General features: G+C 40.3%; 1 protein-coding gene across 1 annotated transcript in view; it reads right to left on the reverse strand.

The window, feature by feature from the left end:
• The window catches only part of LOC119971697 (aftiphilin-like), an 89,764-nt gene extending 83,352 nt beyond the window's left edge, over nt 1-6,412 (reverse strand). Inside the window, exon 1 of the mRNA XM_038807606.1 lies at nt 6,281-6,412. The gene's annotated coding sequence lies outside the window, so the exon portion shown is untranslated. The remainder of the gene's footprint in view (nt 1-6,280) is intronic.
• Nucleotides 6,413-7,330: the final 918 nt, after the last annotated feature.

Here is a 7,330-nt window from a genome sequence, read left to right on the forward strand (position 1 = left end):
ACCGGTCCCAAAACCCCACACTTAACAGGGGCAATTCTGTACATTCTGCAAAATTAGCAGTTCATTCAAACAGTATTGTGCAAATGATCTGCATTTACATAATGGAATCCTTGAAATTACAAAATATGTACAAGTACCGTAAAATGGGGAGGGTGAAGAGATTCAAGACAGAAGGATCATGTTCGACACAATACAAATATACATTATGAGCAAAGATTTTGCAGCTAAATGCAACATGTAAAAGCTGATGGGACCATGATATCTATGGCAAATATCTTAGTGGAAACACGAGTCATGTCCTGTGTACTGTAACCTTGCACTGGTTCCCTTATGCATTATTGATTTTGGTGTTAAATGCCCCATAAGAAGTCCAGTCATTTTTAAATTCAGGACACGTTTTAACATCTTTATTTTTGTTAATGTTTTCTTTCATGTTCTTGCATGGAAAGTGGTTACGGGTGTAGATGTGCAAGCTGTTCCCCGGCTTTAGCTAACGTCACTCACAACCACACTAGAAAATACTGGTACGCATTTCAATAACGTACCCATCTGATTCTCCTTCCCACTTATTGGGATGCTTCTGCTAAAGATCCCCCACAACTGGCACCCAGAAATCAAACCTGAGCACCAACATACTCGGCACTATGTTTTGCTCCTGTGTTTTAAAGTAACTTTATTGGCTACACTTCTGTCTTATCGCAACTTTACTCTTTGTGGAAACGTACAAAATTGTAAAGTAATACCTTGTACATTATTTTCTGAAGTTATCTGTTCAACACCAAACACAGAAGTTTCTAAAATCTAAACATCAGTAACATCTTTGAAAATTACATTTGAGGAAGAAAAGTTAACTGGATGTAAAGTAGAAAACTTAATAGAATCAACGTAAAATACATCAGTCTATTCTGACTGTTTCCGACCACAAATAGGTCAGTAATTCGAATTAGACAGTTAAAGCAGCATTTGACTTTCATGCACTCAAAAAAGAATTAAATAGAAGTTAATTCCTATTAAAACTAGATTGCCATTCATGCAAGTTGAGTGAAAACGGATTGCAATTGAGAATTTAGAATGAATTTTAAACAAGTTAATACAAAGTTTACGAGAAAAATTAATATTTACACATCCATTTAAATCATTCCAGATTAAGCAGTTTGCATCCACTTTTAATACAAGTATAGCTCCAAACATTGCTTCACAATGAAGACCAAGGAATTAAGAAATTTAAGTGGCAATTATGCACAGCAGTAAAGCCAAGATCTATCAGAACCATAAAAATAAAATTATAACCTCGTAGTCACTTGCACATATTTATATTTTGAATATTGTGGAAATTATTTTTCTACGAGCAGTGGAGATCATGGTATGCAATAACCAACATACCATAAAGTTCATGTACAAAAACATCCACACTGAGATTTACAAACAATGTAGACATTGCAGGTTTAATGAGTAATGGTCAACAGTTAATTATTCATATACACAAGATGTATAATATGCATTTACGTACCCAATTATTTTTGTCCAATTAAGGGGTAATTTGGGCCAATCCACCTACCCTGCACATCTTTTTGGGTTGCGTGGGTGAGCCCACGCAGACACGGGGGAGTGTGCAAACTCCACACAGACAATGACCCGGGGTCGGGTTCAAACCTCGGCCCGGTGAATACAATGGCATTTTAAACGTGAAGATATGATGCAAGTTGTAATAGGCACTGAAGATTATTTCCAATGTAGACCTTTGTAAATTGTATCTGGTCAACACAGATTTATTTATTTTGTATTGTCTAAAATGAAAAACTTTCATTAAAATGTTTTTAAAAGGTAATAGGTACTGAAATTAAAGTAGGGGAGGCAGTGGCATTGTCACTGGACTAGTATTCCAGAGACCCACGATAATGCTCTGGGGACCTGGGTACGAATCCCACCAATGCAGATTTGAATTCAATAAAAATCTGGAATTGAAAGTCTAATGATAATCATGACACCATTGTTTATTGTTGTTCTTTAGAGCAATGCAGTTGACTCTTTAAAAAAAAGTCCCCCAATTAGGGATGAGCGATAAAATTGAATTTTGAAATAACCTGCTGCCAGATTTAGAACTGGGGCTGAAAGAGTGAAAAACATTTTCGGAAATCATGCACACACATCAAGCACACCAACACATTATAAAAATACTAAAATTCGCTTAAACTATTTCTACTTCTAATGTAAGATCAATCAAAGCAATGTGTGGGAAAGGTATCACCAATACTCAGATTCTCAGTTAGGTAATGCATCCAATGATGAACTCCAAGCAACAATGGCGAAAAAATGACAGCAAAGACCAAACCCCACCTCAAGCAAATTCCAACAAATGACTTGTTACCTGTCACACCACTAGCAACTTTCTCCTTTCAACTCCAGTGCATCACACAAAATCATACAAGCCACATATCTCAACAAAGATTACAATTATTTATGATGTAAATACTGAACTGGCAAACAATATCATAAGCAGTAGCTATTGGTTATTATTTGGGATTTTAAAACTGTAAGTCCCCTGGCATAAAATGTAATGGCCAAATTGAAATGAAATGAAAATCGCTTATTGTCATGAGTAGGCTTCAATGAAGTTACTGTGAAAAGCCCCTAGTCACCACATTCCGGCGCCTGTCCGGGGAGACTGGTACGGGAATCGAACCGTGCTGCTGGCCTGCTTTAAAAGCCAGCGATTTAGCTCAGTGAGCTAAACTAGCCCCAAAGCTAAACCAGCCCCTGGTTTCCAGCCCCTAAGTTTCCATAGACAGTTAAGAGCAGTTCCGCTACTAAGGGCAACACATATGCTAGCACTGCTGTCTCACGGCGCTGAGGACCCTGGTTCGATCCTGGCCCCGGGTCACTGTCCGTGTGGAGTTTGCACATTCTCCCGGTGTCTGCATGGGTCTCACCCCCACAACCCAAAAGATGTGCAGGGTAGGTGGATTGGCCACACTAAATTGCCCCTTAATTGGATTTTTAAAAAAATTTTTAAAGAGTAGTTGCACCCAGTAGTATAGGAGACATGCACAATTGAGGCTCCAGTTGTGAAAAATTGGTGGCAACTGCATACTACATGAACAATAAAGTTGAAGGTCAGTTGCAGCAGGAAGGGCAGAAGCTTTGTAAACACAACTCCACTGACATTTTCCACCACTTTCTACACTTAGAAGAACAAAATTATTTGTCAACTGTTTGGTTATTTCTCAATCCATATTTGTAAGAAATTGATTTGCCTGTAGGTTCATGATTCTAGACAGGAAGTATATGTTACTCAACAATCTCATGATGCACCGAGATGACCACTGATCATGTTGCATATTGCTTAGATTGTGGCCTCATAGGACACTGCACTATATGGCTTATGGGAACATGTTCATTGCCTAAGCAGTTTCACACAAAAAATAATTTCACTAAAAATTACAAAGGTATCATTTTCAATATCTGAAAACCTTATGCTCATCACAGTTTTAACTGCAGGCATTATATTTAAATTGGGAAATTTTGTAGAATGATGCAGAACATAGCATTTTTCATGGCTAACTATTGTATAATTTTTTTCACAATTTTATAACTATAACAGCCAAGAACTGGTCAGCTTTGAAGTCTTACTACATGTACACATTCACATTTTATTTTTGTAGTTTTGATTATTCATCTGAGTCTGCCATTCTACACTTTTACTAAAATTTCTGTTCATTTTTTTCCTGTATAACCTTATTTCTGAACCTCTTTTTCCCCTCATTACAATTAATTTATTTAATGTTCTCCTTTTGTTTGCTCAGCTCACTATATTTTTGTGCTTCCACAATTGGAGATCTACAAATAATATTCACATTTTCGCACGGTTAGACATGTCACAAAGCAATACATACATAAAGTGAAGTTCTGTTAAGTTGGACACAAGTCCAATACACTTGGGTGCCTTTACATTATGGTGATCACCCTCGCTAGCTGATAGAGCAAGGACTTTGAGCGATGAATGAAAATATAGTTCAACATACTCAAAAATTACTTGGAGAGAGCATCTCATCAATATGCAGCTGCGAATCAGCCATAAATAATTAAAGATATGAGGTATAGTAAATATCAATTTCTTTAATTCCAATTGCCATGAAATCAGTAATGTTCCCCTACATGAAACACAATCAATAAAGACAGACTTAGATTTTTAATTAATTTCCACATAACCACAAATCAAACAGCTATAACCAAACAAATAAAAAGATGCAATCCCATTTCGCTCAGACAAATAATTTTTCTCATATGATCCATCGATTCAACTGATTAAAAAGTTACTAAAATTTACAGTATGGTGAAATATGAGCATTGCTGCTCCTGCTGTTTTTCTACTGTAATATGGAGATCTCTATAAGGCCATGTGATGTGCTCAGTAAACATTGTCACTGCCACCTCGACTTTGATGTATAACTATGGTGCTTACACAGCAAATCGCACTACATGCAGTAAATGTGGAAATTTGCAAACTGTCAATCACTTGTCCTACTGATAAATCTTTGTCACTTAGAAAACTGAGGTTTCACTGGCAGTTCTAACTGGTCTTGAGATATTTTTCCATTGTTTGTTTAATCAGCTAACAGGACCCTGCTTACAAACACTAATTCTGTACATTTCATGGATATCAACATCAGAAGGATATCAGCATCGCTTCTCCACTTTCCTCCCCACTTCCATAAAAACTCCCAAATGCCTGGAATCCTCCCAACATTTTCCAGCTATCACCAACCACACACTGCTTATTCAAATGCCAATAACCAAATACAACATTGAAATTGAACCACTGTTGAGAGGACAACACAGAGTAACAGTGTCCTCCATAGCCCGAAATGCTATAGCAGCTGACACATCCTCACTGAATATGCATCTTACACCAATCCATAATAGTCTGACCAGAGCAAGATAGCACAGAGAAATCTAAAAGCAGTATCATAGTTTGAGAGAAAGAGGATGCATACTGTGTATAACCGTAAAAACTATTAGACCACTATCCAATTATTTATTTGGATTTAAAAATGGAAATAAAGTTTGGATAATTTCTGAATCAAATATGTTCCTCATATTTAAATATTTCCCAAGCACTGAAAAACGTGTTTATCCATAGATGTGCAGTATGGATGGATTGCCCATAAATTGCCCTATAGTGTCCAAAGATATGCAAGTTAGGTGGGGTTGCAGGGTAGGACAGGAAGTGGGACTCAGTAGAGTACTGTTTCAGAGGGTCACTGCCAATTCAATGGACCAAATGACCCCCTTCTACACTATAAGAATTCCATGAATATGGAAATTGGGTCCTTGTGTCATTGCCAAAAACTACTGACTAGGTGTCTATATTATCAACTGCTTTCAGAGTAAATGATTAACTAAATAAGAAATGAAAATGCTTGTCAATGTGCTGTTTGTAGAAGGATATTGCTGTTCATCATAAACAGAACTCTAAACGGTGGCATTTGAAAAATGGGACATTTCACTAGAATGCCAAAAATAACTTTAAAAAGTGATTAATTTGATTAACCTAACATAAAAATGCCAAATTCCCCACAAAAAATGGTCTAACAAAACAAAAGTTATTTGAGGTTAGTTTTAACTTTGTTGTTGCTCATTTGTAGAGAAGTCGTGGGTTTTAAAAGGCATACATGGTGCACTGTTCAGTTTATCCTATGTTATCTAGGCTCTTGATTAAGTTTACAAATACTGGCTTCAGGGAAATGCACATTTCTGCCAATTTAAGATTTGATCAGTATAAACAGATCATCATGTAATACGAATACTGTGCAAATAATTTAAAATCAATAATTAAGCTACAGAAACCTGTAACACACCAGTGAACAGGTTAGATCACTAGCAATAACTACTCAGCTTCAAGGTTACTTCCCCTCACTCGCTGGCTGGTTGGGCATTGCTGGGAACTCTCTGCAATGACAGGGGGAAGGAGGTGAGCTCTCCCGGACAGGGTAGATCGAGAGCCACCCGCGATCTCACGATGACAGCTGCTGAGAGGGAGCGGAGAGCCCGAGGCCCTCATCCCCCTCAGCCGCGCCTGGAGCTCCGGGGCTTTCCACCTGGAACAGGCGCGGCTCCAGGTGAGGGACAGAAGGCCGCAGGAGCTCCCTGACCAGAGGCCCGATCGCCCTGGGACAGGGACTGGCGGTTAGGCCGCGCTCCCTCATGATCAGTCCGGCTCCAGCCCAGCCTGAACCTCGGGGCTTCCTCCCCGGCCTGGCACTGGTTGCAATAAGCTTACCTCAGGCCGCGGGGCCGCTCTCCCCCGCCGGTCACCGCGGCCGCTCTCCCCCGGCTCCCATTGCCTCTGCCCGTCTCTCTCTGTGGCCACTCCACCCAGACAGTCCCGCCCCCACTGCGCGCGCATTGCCCGACCCCCCCCATGACGTCATCACAACGCCCATTGATGCATGTGTCGCCCCGCCAACGGATGTCGTCACAGCCCCGCCCACAGAGTCACATCAACTTCCCTTAACAGAAACCCCGCCCATTCATCATAAACCCCGCCCATTCATCCTAAACTACGTCGTCAACCTAAGCCACGCCTATTCACCCTAAACCACGTCCATTCATCCTAAATCTGTATTAAATGGTAGCCATGATGTGGGTTCTGGACACAATTCTGCAACTCATCCGCTTCATTCTGGATCACAACGTCTTCACTTTCGACATTCAAGTTCTTCATCCAGACCCATGGAACAGCCATGGGGACCACATTCGCACCTCAATATGCCAACACCTTCATACACAAGTTTGAACAAGACGTCCTCGCCGCACAGGACCATCAACCGACGTTATACACCAGACACATCGATGACATTTTCCTTTGGATCCACGGCGAAGAATCACTGAAACGACTACACGATGACATTAATAAGTTTCATCCTACCATCAGACTTATCATGGACTACTCTCCAAAATCGGTTGCATTCTTGGGAACACACATCTCCATCAAGGACGGTCAACTCAGCACTTCGCTTTACCGCAAGCTCACGGATAACCTCACAATACTCCACTTCTCCAGCTTCCACCCTAAACACATTAAAGAATCCCCTATGGACAAGCCCTCCGTATACACAGGATCTGCTCAGATAGGGAGGAGCGTAACAGACATCTACAAACGCTGAAAGATGCCCTCGTACGAACGGGATATGGCACTCGACTCATTGATCGACAGTTCCAACGTGCCACAGCAAAAAAACGCACCGACCTCCTCAGAATTTAAACACTGGACACAACCGACAGAGTACCCCTCGTCGTCCAGTATTTCCCCGGAGCAGAGAAAATATGA

This window comes from Scyliorhinus canicula, chromosome 1 (assembly GCF_902713615.1).
Source record: "Scyliorhinus canicula chromosome 1, sScyCan1.1, whole genome shotgun sequence".
Classification (NCBI taxonomy): domain Eukaryota; kingdom Metazoa; phylum Chordata; class Chondrichthyes; order Carcharhiniformes; family Scyliorhinidae; genus Scyliorhinus; species Scyliorhinus canicula.